The 18,773-nt window shown below is 43.6% G+C and overlaps 1 non-coding gene across 1 annotated transcript; it reads right to left on the bottom strand.

Annotated features, from left to right (window-relative positions):
- Nucleotides 1–3,593: 3,593 nt before the first annotated feature.
- Nucleotides 3,594–3,723, bottom strand: LOC127690396 (small nucleolar RNA SNORA17). The gene has a single exon (XR_007979104.1). It is a non-coding gene; the product is annotated as a small nucleolar RNA SNORA17 (small nucleolar RNA).
- Nucleotides 3,724–18,773: the final 15,050 nt, after the last annotated feature.

An 18,773-nucleotide genomic window follows, 5' to 3' on the forward strand; every position in this document is an offset into this window, starting at 1 on the left:
AGATGTGACTGCATATTCATAATTTTGTGTGATATACTCTTTACAAATTAAATTACCCTTACAATGCTTCACCTTGAATTCACGTTAAGCTGCAGAAGAAATCCCCAATAGTTCAGAATTAAACTATCACAGTGTGAGCAAGGCTCCTTGACGTAACACAGGAAGTAAACAAGGGACAGGAGGTGACATCCAGTAGTGACGTGTTACAGTGCGTGTCCACAGATGCATTATTAAATAATTCACAGTATAAGGACAAAGCTTAAAAGGAAACTGAAGGTGTTTTCAATGAAAACGCTGTGCGGAAGACTTGGCATGGAGCAGAATCAGCACTTAGGGGCTAACATATGCAATTTTTAGTCTTTTCAGAGGGAGGGGCCATGAATTAAAGCCTTGTACCTGAGAGGCTAATGCTCTGTCACAGACCTACTGCCCCATCCCCCACTGGATGCACTCCTTTTAGTCACAGGAAAATTCAAACAGATACAAAACTAAAGAGGACCTTATAATAGACCTCTGCCCATCGTCCAACTTTAACTCTTACCAATATTTGACCAACTTCGATTATTTGGGGTATATATATATATATATATATATATATCCTTCAATGTTCATCTCTATTGCTGTCATGTCAAGGAATGATTAATAATTGTCTAGTAGTTGTATCATTTGTTTGAATCAGGATTCCAAACAAGATTTGGTTCTTATATTGGTTTATTTGTCTGTAGGTATCTGTCTTAGTCAGGGTTTCTATTCCTGCACAAACATCATGACCAAGTAGCAATTTGGGGAGGAAAGGGTCTATTCCGCTTACACTTCCACACAACTGTTCATCACCAAAGGAAGTCAGGACTGGAACTCAAACAGGTCAGGAAGCAGGAGCTGATGCAGAGGACATGGAGGGATGTTACTTGCTGGCTTGCTTCCCCTGGCTTGCTCAGCCTGCTCTCTTATAGAACCCAAGAATACCAGCCCACAAGGTTGGTACCACCCACAAGGGGCCCTCCCCCTTGATCACTAGTTGAGAAAATGCACCACAGCTGGATCTCATGGAGGCACTTCCCCAACTGAAGCTCCTTTCTCTGTGATAACTCCAGCCTGTGTCAAGTTGACACACAGAACCAGCCAGCACAGTATCTATAAACTCCACACTTTCTTTTTCCCCCCTTGATAGTTACTAACTGAAGAAGTCTACAAGGGACAGGTGAGATGGCTCAGTGGATAAAGACACTTGCTGCCAAACCTGACAACCTAAGTTTGATTCCCCAGGTCCATGTTGTAAAAGGAAAGAACTGATTCCCCAAAACTGTCACTAGACCTCCATGTGCATCGTAGCACACATCTAAACAGACAACACACACATGGCTCTCCATCCTTGTGACCTCCCCACAACAGAGAAAACAAATTTCACCGTGGAAGCTGCAGTGTGCCCCAGTGTGTCCCACGCTACACCCTTTTGCCCACATCTCTTTGCTTGCAAATGTTTTTTTGCAATGGGTTATTGGTCTGGTGCGGGGTCTCTGGCTTCGGCTACTCTATCAATTCTGGGGACAATATCAAGTCCTCACCGGGACTCACTGCGTCCTCACAGGGACTCACTGGATCCTCACGGGGACTCACCGGGTCCTCACGGGGACTCACTGGAACCTCACCGGGACTCACTGGACTCTCATGGGGACTCACTGGGTCCTCACGGGGACTCACTGGAACCTCACCGGGACTCACTGGACCCTCACGGGGACTCACCGGGTCCTCACCGGGACTTACTGGAACCTCACCGGGACTCACTGGACCCTCACGGGGACTCACTGGGTCCTCACGGGGACTCACTGGACCCTCACAGGGACTCACTGGGTCCTCACGGTGACTCACTGTGTCCTCACGGGGACTCACGGGGTCCTCACAGGGACTCGCTGGATCCTCACGGGGATTCACTGGGTCCTCACGGGGACTCACTGTGTCCTCACGGGGACTCACGGGGTCCTCACAGGGACTCACTGGATCCTCACGGGGACTCACTGGGTCCTCACGGGGACTCGCTGGATCCTCACGGGGACTCACTGTGTCCTCACGGGGACTCACTGGGTCCTCACGGGGACTCACCGGGTCCTCACCGGGACTCACTGGAACCTCACCGGGACTCACTGGACCCTCACGGGGACTCACTGGGTCCTCACGGGGACTCACTGGGTCCTCACGGGGACTCACTGTGTCCTCACGGGGACTCACGGGGTCCTCACGGGGACTCGCTGGATCCTCACGGGGACTCGCTGGGTCCTCACGGGGACTCACCGGGTCCTCACGGGGACTCACCGGGTCCTCACGGGGACTCACTGGGTCCTCACGGGGACTCATGGGGTCCTCACGGGGACTCGCTGGATCCTCACGGGGACTCGCTGGACCCTCACGGGGACTCACTGGGTCCTCACGGGGACATCCTGCTGTTGCCCCGTGTCATGGAGACACTAGTTTTGGATCCGTAGGACCGGCCCCTTCGTGCACTCCAGTAGTTCGTTGATGGGGTGGATGTTTAATTGGCTGAGCCAATTCAAGCCCTGGACCTAGGCCTGAGACCTAGTGCCCCAGTCTGTGAGCTGGTCATCCTGCCCACTCTCACAGTCTCACATCCTGGGGGATGACTCACCAGCAAACTCCCCCCTCCCCCAAATCAGGGCCAGCTCTACTCTGCTGCCCAGGTGAGGTGCAGGGTCTCCCCGAGTGTTGTAGCTGGTGAGGGACGTGGCCAGTTCTCCCGCTCTTGTGTCCCTGGAGGCAGCTCTTTTGTGTGCCATAGACAGCAAAGGATGAGGGAGGGGAGGAGGGCATTTCTCCCTCAACTATACCACTGCCCAGCCGACAAGAGGCAGGGACAGCTCTTCAGCAACCCTCGCATCTAGGGTTAGCCCTACTGTGCTGCTCAGGCGAGGTGCAGAGCCTGAGGTCTCCTGCTCTCATGACCCTGCTGGGGCCAGCTCTCCCATGTGCCATAGGGGCAAAAGGCAAGGGTAGGGGAGAACATCTCTCCCTTGCCCACGCTGCTGCACAGCAGACAAGAGGTTAGCTCTCCCACACTCACGCTCTCAGGGCTGCTTCTTCTGCAACCCTCACATCCAGGCCCGGCTCTCCTAGGATGTCTAGGTAAGGGTTGGGGCCAGTTCTTCCCAGCCCTCAGACATCAACATGTCCCTGAGTGACAGCCCAGAGCAGAGTCGGGCCTTTGGTTGTTACAGAACCCTGCTACAGCAGGGCCATGGACCCAGATGTGATACTCTGTGCCAGTGCAGGTCAGAATCCCACGATGGTGCCCTGTGGCATCGCTGGCTTCTCAGACTGTTCTTAACTGCCCTCGAGTCTCCAGTTCTGCCTTTCTTCATTGTGCCCACAGCCTTCTGTTTCTCTTTCTCTTCCATTTCTCCACCACCGACTTGCTCCTCTTAGTGGTGCCTGGGGTCTCTGAGTGTCTGGGGGTGGCGTCTCTGCTATGCCCCAGTTGTGCATTATGACACCAGGCAGGGGTCATCTCCAGTATGGTTTGTCCCCTGAGACCTGCCTGGGGCCAGCCTGGTGGTCGTTGTAGGCTTGTTTTATTTTCAGGGAACGTTAGGTCACTAACCATTCAGATGGTCACAGGTCAGAACACTGAGTGAGGCACAGTCAGTCTCTCCCCCCTCTGCCACCTACTAACGAACATGTGACACAGCAGTCACATCTGCAATGGCAGACAATGTAGATGTTTTAAAGCTGAATTTCTAGATGGGATTGGGGATTGTTCTGAGGAATTTGCTCCAGGATACAATGCTAACTGGCAACTCCCCCATTGTAGCACAAGAACCCACCATTCTTAGTTATTGTGGCTTTGTAGAAAGTCTGAAGTCTTATGGGACAATGACCTCCCTCTATGCCTGGGCCCTGGTGGCCCATCCTCTACCTGCACTGTTCCTCTTCTCCAGTCTTTATGCTTCTCTATGAATTTCATGGGACTTTTGTCACTGCCTGCTAAGTAAGACCTCCTGCTTTCTACTAAGCTAAACTTCTGTCGGGATATTGATTAGGCATTGATTAGAATTACATTTACTGTATGGGTTACTTCAGGGAAGACTTGGCATTTTTATGAGATTGGTGCTTCCCTCCTGTGACTGTAGAAAGTCTCTATTCCCTCAGATCTTCTTTCATGAACTTCGATAATATTTCAGATTTTCTTCCACAGAATGTACTATTTGTTCCAAGGCTCTCTATATAGACTTTTATAGTTTGACTTATGGATGAGATATTGCCCTATTATGTTTTCCAATAAATTATGACTGCATAGACTCTCTATTGATTTTTCTATACACACTTTGTCTCTGGTGAGCCCGTGGAATCCTCTTCATTTGCAGTGTTGCTGTTCACACCCAGGGCCTGATGTGTGCCAGGTAAATGCTTGAGCCCTGTGCCAAGCCCTGAGGACCTCCGCGTTCTCTTGTCGGAAGGAGGGGGTGTTGTTTCCTCTTCTCAACTCTTCTGTGCTTGTACAATTAAGTTGCTGGCATTCATGACAATGGTAGGTAGAAGTAGCAACAAAGGCACTTTGCCTTGTTTTTGTCTTAAAGAGACCTCTTCCGATGCCTTATCCTTTAAGATACTATTTATTGACATGGATAAATGCTCTGTCTCGGTGGAATAAATGATCTTTGCTCCTCAAAAGGTTCAGTTTCTTTAGACCTTATCTTGTACTTACTGAGATGATCGCACCCTGTTCTCACCTAGTGTTAGAAGCTTTTCCCACCTTCTGGGGACATACTCTACATCATCACAATATATTATGGAATTAAACTTAATGTTTTTTTTAAAAAATGATTTAATCATTTTTATGAATATGAGTACACTGTTGCTGTCTTCAGACACACCGGAAGAGGGCATAAGATCCTATTACAGATGGTTGTGAGCCACCATGTGGTTGCTGGGAATTGAACTCAGGGCCTTTGGAAGAACAGTCAGTGTTTTTTAACCATTGAGCCATCTCTCCAGCCACTAATGGATTTTTTTACCTGATTTTTTTAAATCACCTTTTATGAAGTAGTTGATCTATAGCTCCTTCCTTGTTGTCTCTCTCCTTTTCTCTTGTCATTTCCTCCCCACTTTTCTCCCTTCTCCTATATCTTTCTATATTTTAATATTCTCAACCACCTTTCTATATTCTCAACCACCTTCATGAAGCAATTCTTTAATAAACAGTTTGTGGTCGTTTAGACTGTTTATTTAGCAGATGTTCACCAGATGCTCAGTGTGTGCCAGGTCCCCTTTCAGTCACTGGGGACATAGTGGACAACCAGCCTGTCCCTCTACTTGACAGGATCCACTCTTCTGGCTCCAGGTGTTTGGGAAGGGGCAAAATCTTTTGATTACTATTCAGTTCTTTCATGGGTTTGTCCAAATATTCAATTTTTTCATTTTGTATTTAAAAGTGTGTGTGTGTGTGTGTGTGTGTGTGTGTATGTGTGTGTAATATGCATGTATGGGTGCCAGGAAAAAGGAATTACATCTCACGGCACTTGAGTTACAATGTTGTGAGCCCCACCTCTCACGTGGGTGCAGGAACTGAGCTCTGTTTTTTTTTTTTCTGGAAGTTCAGGAAGCACAATGTATTGATCGAAAGGTGTGACTTTTGATGTCTTCTGTAACTAGAGCTTTATCCTGCACATCCCCCTCCACAGCACCTCTGATTCCTACCTTTCCTTCTCACACAGTCTGGTCAAAAGCTTATTTTCATGAAATGAATCACACTAGATTTTTGCAAGGAAGTGTGTTATAGGTCTTTATTTCTTCCCTTCTCTCTCTGGGCACCCCCCCCCTCTGTTGAAGCAGTTTCTGTTTCTAGCATCTTGAAATGACCAGATAACTAACCACCTTATTTCCAAGCTGTTTGTTAGAAAACACATTTCTCCAATGGGCACACCACTGAACAGAATGAGTGCTTACCCAAGAATGGCTGGTTCCAGATCTGGGGCAGAAAATAGACAAAATGATCCTGGAACATCTGTCACAACAGATAACAAAGACCCTATGCAAGACGAACTGGGTCACAAAAACAGGATCTTGAAGCCTAATTAAAGGCTTTCATTTTCTCTGTCCAACAGTGAGTTGATATGAGAGGACTGGAATAGGACATGTTTACTAAAACCCATGAGCTAATAATGATATTAGAAGTATGCCTTACAGTGATGCTTAATGCGAGATGTTAGTTCATTATTCTAAAAACCCTTTAAAAGGGGAGAATGTAGCATTTGTTTTGATTTCCTTATACAAGTTGTTCCTGTGGTAGTGGTGGTAAGCTGTGTTTGGAAGAACTTTAGCTAATTATACATGGGGCATCCTTCCTTTCAGCCCTTGGTAAATATTCAGACGAAGGCCCAATCCTTAAAGCCTGCTGCATTGATGCAGTGGGGAGTACCTGTCTGGGAAGTGCCCCAAACAGACTTGAACCACAATTAAACCATAAACAAATGTTTATTGGAAGAGGAGGAAACTCAGTGCTTTCAGTGGTTCCATGGGACCAGAATCAACGAAACACAGGATGTAGGAGATTTTGGTAGAGAAACTTATTGTGTATGCTCCTTTTAATTAAAAAAAAAAATGTATGTATGCATGTGTGTTTGTGCCATTTATCTATTATTTACCACATCTGTGTTGTCTGTTTATATGTGTGCTACGATGCACATGGAGGTCTAGTGACAGTTTTGGGGAATCAGTTCTTTCCTTTTACAACATGGACCTGGGGAATCAAACTTAGGTTGTCAGGTTTGGCAGCAAGTGTCTTTATCCACTGAGCCATCTCACCTGTCCCTTGTAGACTTCTTCAATTAGTAACTATCAAGGGGGGAAAAAAGAAAGTGTGGAGTTTATAGATACTGTGCTGGCTGGTTCTGTGTGTCAACTTGACACAGGCTGGAGTTATCACAGAGAAAGGAGCTTCAGTTGGGGAAGTGCCTCCATGAGATCCAGCTGTGGTGCATTTTCTCAACTAGTGATCAAGGGGGAGGGCCCCTTGTGGGTGGTACCAACCTTGTGGGCTGGTATTCTTGGGTTCTATAAGAGAGCAGGCTGAGCAAGCCAGGGGAAGCAAGCCAGCAAGTAACATCCCTCCATGTCCTCTGCATCAGCTCCTGCTTCCTGACCTGTTTGAGTTCCAGTCCTGACTTCCTTTGGTGATGAACAGTTGTGTGGAAGTGTAAGCGGAATAGACCCTTTCCTCCCCAAATTGCTACTTGGTCATGATGTTTGTGCAGGAATAGAAACCCTGACTAAGACAGATACCTACAGACAAATAAACCAATATAAGAACCAAATCTTGTTTGGAATCCTGATTCAAACAAATGATACAACTACTAGACAATTATTAATCATTCCTTGACATGACGGCAATAGAGATGAACATTGAAGGATATATATATATCCCCAAATAATCGAAGTTGGTCAAATATTGGTAAGATATTTGGCCGGTACAAGGGGAGGGGAGATAAGTGAGATCGGGGTGCATGATGTGAAATTCGCAAAGAACCAATTAAATGTTTTTTTTTAAAAATCTACATTATAGGTATATTATAGAAACTACAATTTTAAAAAAATGATGCAAAATAATTGATTCAAAAGGAAATAGTAAGAACTTTTTTTTTAAAGATCGGAAATGTATTTGATCTTAGTTACTAAAAACAGTAATGAAGGAATAATGTACTTTACTGAAAGTGTTCATTAAATCCAGTGGCCCTCGAGCCTGCTCCTTCTCCCTTCTGATGCTGGCTTGCTTCAAATGTAACTCCTTTGAATCCAGAGGTTGCCACTGCTTTCTTTGCCTGGTCACTCCCTACCTACTTGCCAGCACAGAGAGCTGAGTAAAACCATCGGTTCTTTCCTGTGAGCCTAGCTACAGCCCACACAGCAAGGAGAAAGCACAGCTGGATGACCTGGCCTGTGGGAAAGCCCGGTACTGAAGATGTCTAACGAATCAGAAACAACCTTTCAGTATTAGAAAACAGCAGCATTCTTGATGCCCACTATAGATTGTTTAATTTGATTACCCTGCCTAGGGTTATTTCCCAAGTCTTCAGGTCTTCAAAAGTTAAGATTCTCTAGTATAAAATTGCCCATGTAGCTCAGGCTAGCATTGAATGCTCTGCCCTCTATCTGGGCTTTCCTCCTGCACTGCCATGTCAGGGTCAGATATTTTACAGCCACGAAAAAAAAGTAAAAGCATTTTGGAAGTATGTTCTATACTAAATGAATTTAAGGATATATTTTATTGAGATAAATAATAAAATTGTTATTTTGAGACAGTTTCATTCTGTAGCCCAGGCTGGCCTCAAACTCAAATGCTTAGGCCTCAGTCCCCAAATGCTAGGCTAGAGATGGATGGACTACCACGTCCAGATTATTTATCTTTTGAAAAGGAAAAAATACATTGCAGGAGCACATCTCTTCTTTACAGGAAAGGACTGTAAGTTTTCACTGAGTTTCTAGGTCAGTATCTAATCCGCGTCGCCAGCTCCAGATTTTAATACTGTCATTGCTTCCTCTCTTGAGGCATAATTTTCTTTGTGAGTGCCACAATTATGCTAGACAAATGATGACTTTGATAGGAAAGGAAGAAGATTAGAAATAATTTCTTTTAATTGTCCGATTTTTAAAACTCATTACATGTAACACAGATGCTTTCAACAGCACGGAACCCAATTCAGATTGCTAACCCCCAAAACCAGCTGAAACAGGAGGCCGAGGTCAGTCAGGGGGAGAAGAAGCACAAACCCCTCGCACTGCCTCTCTGAGCCCAGGTATTTCTTCCCACGACTCTTGGTCCTCACTGAAGCTGGTGACATGGCCTTTTAAACAGTCCTAACCGGAGGTTTTAAATCTCAGGGGATCCCCAACACCACATTACAAGATGCATGATATCCCCCATGAGGGTCATAGCCCGAGAAACGCACTGATTATAGGCCAGTAAGATGAGATGAGCCATGATATATACATAACTCCTACCTCCCAGCCTCAAGAAAGCACAAGATGAAGGCCATTTTAGGAGGCATATTAGCCCCCTCTGGAGGGCCAGAGTCAATACAATATAGGTGTAATTATGAGAGAATTTAACAGGTTGAAGGGCCTAGGTCATAGCTCAGTTAGAAGAGTGCCAGCGGCAGACGCTTGAAGACTTGGATGCATGGCTCCTCAGCTCCCACAGAAAATATCCATCCCCCCACATCCAGGATGTCTGTAACTCCATTGCAGGGCAAGGAGAGAGGAGACAGGAGGGTCCCTGAAGCTCACTAGCCATTCTGCCTACCTTAGTCAATGTGTTCCAGGTTCTGTGAAAGAACTTGTCTTAAAAAACAAAAGCAGGAACCAAGAAAGACAAGTTGGAAAGCAATCAAGAAACATTTGGCCTTGGTGTCTGGTCTCCACACACATGCACAGCCACACACATAAGTATGTATGTACATTTACTGCATGTCCACACACAGCAGCATACATGTACATGCAGCTTGGCTCACACAACAAGAGACTGAACGGCCCCACCATAGTAGTCTGCAGTATGGAAAATTAAGAAAACCAATATCTTTTCAGTCTCAGAAACTGAAAGGCAAGAAGAAACAATAACGCAGCCTGGGTCTAAAACTGAAGGCCTGTAAGCACCCTGGAAAGTGGCCGCCAGGAGTCTGTATTGAAAGGCTGAAGAACTGGGGCTGGAGAGATGGCTCAGGGGGTTAAGAGCAGAAGCGACTCGTCTAGAGGACCTGATTCCATTCCCAGCACTGGCATAGTGATTCAGAAGCACTTGAAATTCCAGTTCCAGGGGATCTGACTCCCTCTTCTGGCCTCTGTGGGCACCAGGCATGCATGTGGTAAGTGGACTTACATGCAGGAAAAACACTTGCACTCAGAAAATAGTAAAATAATCATAAAGTTTGAAAACAAACAAAAACCTGGTGAACCTGGAATCTTATGTCTGCTGGCTGTGGCAGAAAAAAATGCACCCACTTGAGAATGAGTTTTGTCTGTAGCAATCCTCCCCCTCCTCCTAGTTTGTGCTCCATCAAGGACCCCAGTTATTTGCTAGCAACCCCCCACATTCAAGGAGAGTCTTCACCTATCAGTTCTGTTCTCTACATGCCAACTGTCCCAGGAAACACCCTCACAGGCACACCCTGTTGTCTTGCCAGTGTCCCAGGTGTCTCCCAATCCAATCTAGTTGACAACCAAGGTTAAACATCTCAGAGAGGGACCCCGAAACTTCTCCGTCAAATGCACTGAGTTGCTCAGAACTTCACATCTTGGGTTAGTAAGATGTGGCCGAGGTACTTGTCAACTAAGCCTGCTGACCTGAGTTTGATCACTGGGACCCACTTGGGTGGAAGCAGGATACTGGCTCCTGCGTGTCACTCTCAACTTCCGCCCACATGCCATGGCATGGACACACAAAAATAAAAATAAGCTTTAAAAGTGTCTATGTTGAGCTGGGTGTGGTGGCGCACGCCTGTAATCCCAGCACTTGGGAGGCAGAGGCAGGCAGATTTCTGAGTTCAAAGCCAGCCTGGTCTACAGAATGAGTTCCAGGACAGTCAAGGCTACACAGAGAAACCCTGTCTCGAAAAAGCAAAACGAAAAAGATAAAAAGAGTCTATGTTATTCATATATTCAGTTGTCTCTGTCATAAGGGGACAGCTGCTCTAAAAACAGAGCCTCAGGTAGCAGCTTGTCCCGTGACATCACTGTTCAGTGGTAAGAACCCTGTTCTCAGATGTCACAGTATCTCAGTCCTCTTGAGACAGAGTAGTCGGTTCACACAGGCACTTCAACTTTTATTATTGCTAACTTTCATCTCAATGCTTACATTTCATGGTCTCCTCAAGTCTGGAAATGAGGGCTCTCTGTGGGTTAAGTTTAAGGCTTCCTGGCAGAAGACAGAGCAAGGGATCTTTGGGCTCAGTGGCAATTTTAAAAAGAAGTTTAATTGAAGTCTGAGATGTTGCATAAATGGAAGATATAAGTTTTAATTGAAAAATAATTATAACCACTTAATCATTTTTAAATGAGGGCTGTAATTGCAGTCAGTGCACAATGGCCACATACAGACACCGAGATCCCCTCAATAAAGCAGGGATGGTACAGCTTGATTTGCTAATAGCGCTTCCACTTCTCCTCCCTTTTGTCTCAAAGATTAATTCAGGCAAGGGCTATTAGTGCTGTTAATTGGTTCTGCAATTTAGACCTTGTGTCTGTGAATGAATGACTGATGCAGTCGCTCAGCCAATAAATGGGAGTACTTCGTCAATGCCCCCCATTGTCCAGCAGGGCATCATCCTGGCTGCCCAGCCTCCCTCCCACCAGCCACTGGGGACAAAAGGCCCATGCCTTTTCTAGGTCACAGCTTCAGAAGGACCTGTGGTAGGTCAACATGATGCCTTTGAAATGAATCTGACTCATTAGATCTAATGGGTATTCGACTAGCCTTCTTTCCTGCTTTCCAGATTTTGGAGGTGGTGGGGGGGTGCTTGTGAATCCTCCTCTCATCTTATTACAAAGCTATAAAAGAAGAGGAGGTCCAGCGATTAGGAATCTTGGCAAAAGAAAGCACCAACTGTGACATGAGCTAGAAGATAAATGTGCCCTCCTTTAGTTCCTGCAATGCCTTCTTGCCATGAGCCTCACACCCAGGGAGGCTTTGGAGGCTCATCAGGCCCAGTGGGATAACACATGGATGGTATTCCCCTCAAGGATTTGGAAGATAAAAGTGTGTGCTGACGCATCACCAAAGACTGTCCTGATTGAAGACCATAGTCACCAGCGGTCATTAGCAAAGTCATGCTGAATTTCAATACTCAGGGAAGGTGCTGTTGCCCCACAAGAAAGCCTCACCTCTACAACTGCAGAACCTTGACAACTGTGCCACAAGCACACAGGGTGAAGCTTGCCTGAGCTTAGCCATCAACTGCTTACCGGCCATTTTAGCTCCCAGGAGCAGTGTTAAGCCAGGAAAAGCCAAAGACGATAGGGTGTGTCATGGTCCAAACCAAGGGAGGGAGGTGAGGAGGAAAAGGCCCTCCGAGGCCAGTTGATGCTGAACTTGGAAGCATGAACATTCCTTGAGTGTTTTGCAGACTGTGCATCGGGGCTGCACATTTCCGGTTTTGTCCTTGAGGTGAGAGGTCTATATTCTGTTTGGTTGACATTTGCAAAATGGTCCTGTGCTTCAAAACGAGTGCTTAAAAATCTCTTCTATCCCAACAAGAAAAATTATACCATGAGGAAGATCCACCACTCAGATGAGTGGAAACGCCTCAGAATAAAGCAGCAGTTTCCAGAAGGGCAAATAACTGGCCCCGGTCTCCGGCCCCAAACTTCAATGCAAGAGAAAATAACGATGTTTAGTAAATGAAGATGATATTTCCGCTGAAACTCAGTTTATAAGTGATGGAACCTGGAGACTGCTAGGATTTCTTGAAGACTGAAGAAGATAGAGAGGCATTAGAGGGGCGTTGCCCGTGAAGAATTTAAAGGCAATAATGATATTCACTAAAGCTCTGGTCTGTATTGTCTTTATGTGACCTTTCCATCGCTGACATTGATAAATATTCCTCCCTAAAGCATCTTATGTGGTTTTAACATCTAAATAATTTTTTGATAATACATACAGAAGTTTCAAATTGGCATTTTTTTTTACTATTTCTCTTTTGAATAAGCATTTTCTATTGAGAAGTTAATTAGGAATATTCCCCATTGGCCCCAAGGCACACAGACATACCTGGACATATTTGTTTCAGGTGTACATTCTGAAGGGTCTGGATCACACGTGGTTGCTTTAGGCACAGTTGAACATGTCTGGCTGCCAAGAGCACTGTGTGCTCCCGCCTGTCAGCCAGAGACTGGGAAGCTCAATAATAGCACTATTGTTATTGCCATTTTATGAAACCACATGAAGATTTTCTTCTGTTTAATGGAAACAGAATGCAAACATTGTTGTAATAGTTTGCATTAGAAAAAAATACTGAGGTCAGAGAGATGGCCCAGTGGCAAGAGCACTGGCTGCTCTGCAAAGGATCTACATGGCAGCTCGCAACCATCTGCAACTCCGGTTGCAGGAAACCCAAGGCCCTCATCCATCTTCCATAGGTACAAGGAATGCATGTGGTACACAGACATACATGCAAACAAAACTCTCACTTGCATAAAATAAAATTAAAATTTAATATACAGAAAAATATAGATATACTGTAGCAGTGATATATTGCATAAATATGGATATATTATAGCCAGTACATGTATAATTCCAGCACTCAAACAGTAGAGGCAGAAAGATCACCAGTTTAAGGACAGCACGGGGTACATAATAAGACCCTGTCTCAAACACTAGCAACAGGAAGTTGACAAACGGTCATAGCCCAGTAAGAACCAGGTAAGGCAATTCCCTATCCTGATCACCTGCAACCTCTCAAGAAATATATCTCACCAGCAAAGACAGATACCACTGCAGCTGGAGAGATGTCTCAGTGGTTTGCTGTGTGTTGCTCTTTCGTCAGATTCAAGTTTAATTCCCCAACACCCGTGCCAGGTGGCTCACAACTGTGTGTATCTCTAGCTCCAGAAAATCTGAATGCCTCTGGCCCCAGTAGGCCCCTGCACACATATGCACAGAAAGGCACATAAATATAATTCTAAGAAATAGAAGATACTTTTTGAAAAGGTTAGACACTACCTTGGAGTAAACGAAAAGGAAAAGATATGACAAGCAAATAGAACTAAAGACAAGCAGGTATAACCATTCTAATATCTGGCAAGATAGACTACAAACCAAAACCAATCATCAGAGATAATGAAAGCTACACCATATTCTCTAAAGGAATGATCTATCCAGAGGATATAAGAGTTCTGAACATATACACACAAAATACAAGTACACCATGCTTCATAAAAGAAATGCTATTTCTCCAATAAACGGGTCATTGAGACAAAAATGATGCAATGAGTTATATGTCCCTAACAGATTAAAGAAATTTGTACCTAAATTAAAGAAATTTGACCCAGAGGCAGAAGAGATAGCCGACCAATTGCAGAGGATTCAGGTTTGGTTCCCAATGCCCCAAGGGTAGCTCACAACCATCAGTAATTCCAGCTCCAAGGGAGCTTACACTCTCTAGAGATTCCTGTATGCACCAGGAATGCACATGATCCACTTACATACATGCAGGAAAAACATTCATACATATAAAATAAAAATAAGTCATTTTTTAAAAAATAAATTTTGCCCAAGCACTAATAAAATGCATTCTTCTCAGGAGCACATGGAATGTTCTCCAAAATAGATCACATTTTAGGAAAGCAAGCAAGCCTTAACAGATATAGTCAATTGAAGTAATATCCTGTATTCTCACTAGCCACAATGAACCAAGGCTAAATATCAATAGCAGTAGGAACTACACAAGATACTCACGGAGACTAAACACCACACACTCACAAAATGATAAACAAATCAAGAAAGAAATAAAATAATTCCTATAATTGAATGAAAATGAGAACACAATACGCCAAACAAGTGAAACAAATTAAAGGCAATCTTAGAAGAGAAGTCTATAGAGCTCAGTGCCCACATAAAGAATTACTAGATGGGCTGGAGAGATGGCTCAGTGGTTAGGAGCACTGGCTGCTCTTCCAGAAGTCCTGAGTTCAAATCCCAGCAACCACATGGTGGCTCACAACCATCTGTAATGGGTCCGATGCCCTCTTCTGGTGTGTCTGAAGACAGAAACAGTATACTCACATTAATTAACTAATTTATTTATTTATTTATTTATTTATTTATTTATTTATTTATTTTTGGAAAGTATATATTAGATCTCAAATAAATGACTTATGACACACTTTAAAACCTTCAAAAACACAAAAGTAGTATATAGAAAGAAGTAACTAAGATAGGAAATTCATAAAATAGAAGTGAATTTTTTAAAAAACAATATAAAGAATTGGTGAAAGATTCTTTGAAAATATAAACAAGACTGACAAACCCTTAGCCAAATTCACCAAAAGTAACAAAGGTAAAACCTAAGCTAACAAAATTAGAGGTAAAAATAGAGACCTAAGACATACCAATGAAATGCAAAAAAGGACGTGCCTTAAAATGTAAATCCACTAAATTAGAAAGTGTAAAAGAAACAAATGAATTTCTAAAATCTAGATGCATATGATCTACCAAAAGTAAAATAAATAAATAAATAAATAAATAAATAAAATAAGTAACTTAAACAGACCTATACCAACAATGAGACTAAATCAATAATAAAAAGTCTCACAAACAAGTTTAAAAAAAAAAATCCAAGGACTAGATGAATTCACAGCAGACTTCTACCAGACCTTCAAAGAAAAACTGATACCAATCCTTTTCAAAATATTCCACAAAATAGAAAAGAAAGAATTGCTTCCAAACTCTTTTAATCAAGTTAGTATTATCCTGCTATTAAAACCAGATAAAAGCATGTCCACAAACAAGAATATAACAGACCAGTTTCCCCAAGGAACAAAGATGCAAGTGTTTTCAGTAAAATACTTACAAGCCAAAATCAAGATCATATCAAAAAGATTATTTACCATGATTAAGTTGTCTTCGCTCTAGAGATTCAGGAATGGTTTGACACATGAAGTCAGTAAACAAAACTATCACATAAATAGACTCGAAGATAGAAACAATGGGATCATCACTAGGTGCTGACAAGGTCTTTGATAAAACCCAACATTTTTCCATGATTAAAGTCATGGAGTTGCTGGTGGTAGAGGCAGTGTATCTCGATGTCATAAAGATTATACATTAAAAATTTACAACCAACATCACAATGAATGAAGAAAACCCTAAAGATATTCTCACCAGATTCAGGACCAAAGTGTATTGATTCTCTCCACTCATCCGATACGGCGCTTGAAGTCCTGACACAGCAATAAAACAATAGAAAGAAACAGAAAGGATACAAGTAAGAAGAGAAGAGACTGAAGGGTCCTTTTTTCATATTGTGTGATTCTATACAGAAGAAACCTTAAGGACGCCACCAAAAACAACTCTTAAAGCTGATAAACACTTTTGGCAAAGTGGCAACATACAAAATTAATACACAAAAACCATAGCTTTCCTAAACACCAAGACAGACACGCCGAAAAAGAAATCAGCAAAGCAATTCCAAAAGAAGAAGAAATCCTGTGAATAAATATAACCAAGGAAGTGAAAGGCCCTGCAGTGAAAACTGAGGAAAGAAATCAAGGAGAACAAGAGAAGATGGAAAAGAGCGCTCCCTCCCATGGACTGGGAGAATCAGTGTTGTGAAAATGGCCGCCCTAAGACGGATGCGGACGGAGTTGGGGGAGGGCATGGTCAAATATGGTCAAACCTCATTGTATGGTATTATTACAGCACTAATAAAAAAGAATATAGTATCTTAAAAACCTGAAAAGTAATCCAAAATAGTAATTGTAAGAATTCATTTTATGTATAATTTGGGGGTAACCATTTGTGCCAACCCATTTGATTCTAATTTTACTTTTAAAAGATATTAAATATAACCTTGTAGTGGACTTATTATTCTGATTAAAACTTTACTCAGGCTCTCTCATCACTCCCTCTCCTCGCTCTCTCTCCTCGCTCTCCCCTCTTGGCACTCTCACCTCTCTGCCCCTCTTGGGCTCTCCTCCCCTCCCCCTCTCTCCACATGGTCATGTCGGCCTCCACTCCTCCACTCCTCCACTTCTCTACTCTCTCTCCCTCTCTTTCTCTCTCTCTGCCTCTCTAACTCCCATCCTCTGCCCCGAATAAACTCTATTCTATACCAAAAAAACAAAAACAAAAAACTACTCAGTAGCATGAATACCAAAATCAAAGGGGAAAAATAAAAATGTCTACTCAGGCAGGAAGCCTTGTTCATCAGCAAGGAAATCAAACCCTGGGGAGGAGATGCACCATCCCTCCTGCTTGTTTCTGAAACAACAAAACTATTGAAAAGTTTTAGCTTTGAAGTGAATGAAAAATGATCCTTTCAAATCTCAACTTGTTTTATGTCCATATCAAATTTTCTGCCTCCCCAAGTTTATCCTAAGAAAATAATGAAACAATTAATTATCAATTATCTTAGAAATAATTAATGTTCTAATATACCTATATCATTATCATTTACAATAGAAAATATTGGAGATGTACATACACTAATACAGCATTAATTAAATTAAAAACACACTCAAATGTTGAGATAACATTAAGCTTCTTGAAAGTTTGAGGTTGATCTTTATACAATAAAATCTTAAAACTATACCATGACTTACTAAGTCAAAAAAAAAAAAAAGTAAAAGATATGAGGTATATGGCCAACACATTGAATAGATGCTGTAGCTGACATGCTAAAAATGCAGTCAGGAACTGGGAAGATGGCTTAGTGTGTAAAGAACTAGGCCTTCAACATCCATGCATAAGGCTGAGTCTGGCTGTGCGCCTGCAATCCAGCAATGGGTGGTCAGAGACAGAAGAATTCCTGAGGTTTGCTGGACCAGACAAATCCCTGAGCTCCAGGGTCAGTAAGAGTCAATATCTCCAAAAGAAAGATGGAGATAACAGCGGTGATCTCTGTCTTCTACATGTATACCCAGAAAAACAGGTACACACACACACACACACACACACCTTTTTGTCTTTGTTGCCATTTTTTAACATTTGAACAGAGGGTCTCAATTTCTTCACCAACTAAAAGTGAACACAGCAGCCTCATGATTTTTTTTTTTATTTTCTCAGGCTTGCTAGACAGACTTGCTACAATTATGACCTCAGTTAGTTAAAAGCAGACAGACTAGAGCTGGCAAGATGACTCAGCTGGTAAAGGCACACGTCACAAGACCTGGATTCAATCCCCGGGACCCATGGAGTGGAAGGAAAGACTGACCCCACGCAAGTTGTCCGGAGATCTCCTCAACTGCAGCATGGTACACGCAAAATAAACAAATAAGTAATAAACCAGAAAGTTCTGTGATGGCGTTCAAAATCCCAAATCTGATTGGGCTAATCTGCGGGCCAATTTGACATTTGTCTTTGTTTCTGACGTTTTGCTGTCTAGCAAACCAGTTTCATCCAGAAGCCTGCAACTGAAAATGAGTGAGCCGTTCTCCTCTTTGCTCTCCCATGTAGGAAATTTGCACCACCATCACCCGACTCCCAACCCCCACTCCACCTGACACACACACACACACACATACACACGCACACTTTTTGCTCCCTGTGACTTCCCTTCCAGCTGTCTTGCTCCTTGTGAGCAGGATGGAGGCCATGGCTACCACTCTTCTGACAATGGCCTTTTGCTTAGTCAAATAAGCCAGAATTTGATTATGACACCATAGATAAAATTTAATCTAAGTCCAAAGACTGGAGGCAGGGCTCCTGGTTACGTGGCCAGCTCTGGTTAATAGGGAGACAGAACAAGATAGCCCAACTAGCAGGAAAGAGATGGCAATGGATGCTTGAGAAGTGGAAAGAAACACCTGTGCCAGAAGCAAGAGATCATTTCTGCCTCTGAGGCCAGAGACATGAGGCCCACCCTTGGTCGGCCAGCTGCTTTAGGCGCCTGTGTTCCTCTTGAACCCGCTGTGAATCTCCTTTGCCCCACAGCATAAATGAGGCTCAGGGACATAAATGGAGGCAAGACACTGAACCCAGGACTCAGGATCCAAATCGCCTGTGCCTTCTTCCATCTTCAATTCTCCATGCAACGTCCAGAGCACAGCCTGCTGCTCGG

This window comes from Apodemus sylvaticus, chromosome 7 (genome assembly GCF_947179515.1).
Source record: "Apodemus sylvaticus chromosome 7, mApoSyl1.1, whole genome shotgun sequence".
Taxonomy (NCBI): Eukaryota; Metazoa; Chordata; class Mammalia; order Rodentia; family Muridae; genus Apodemus; species Apodemus sylvaticus.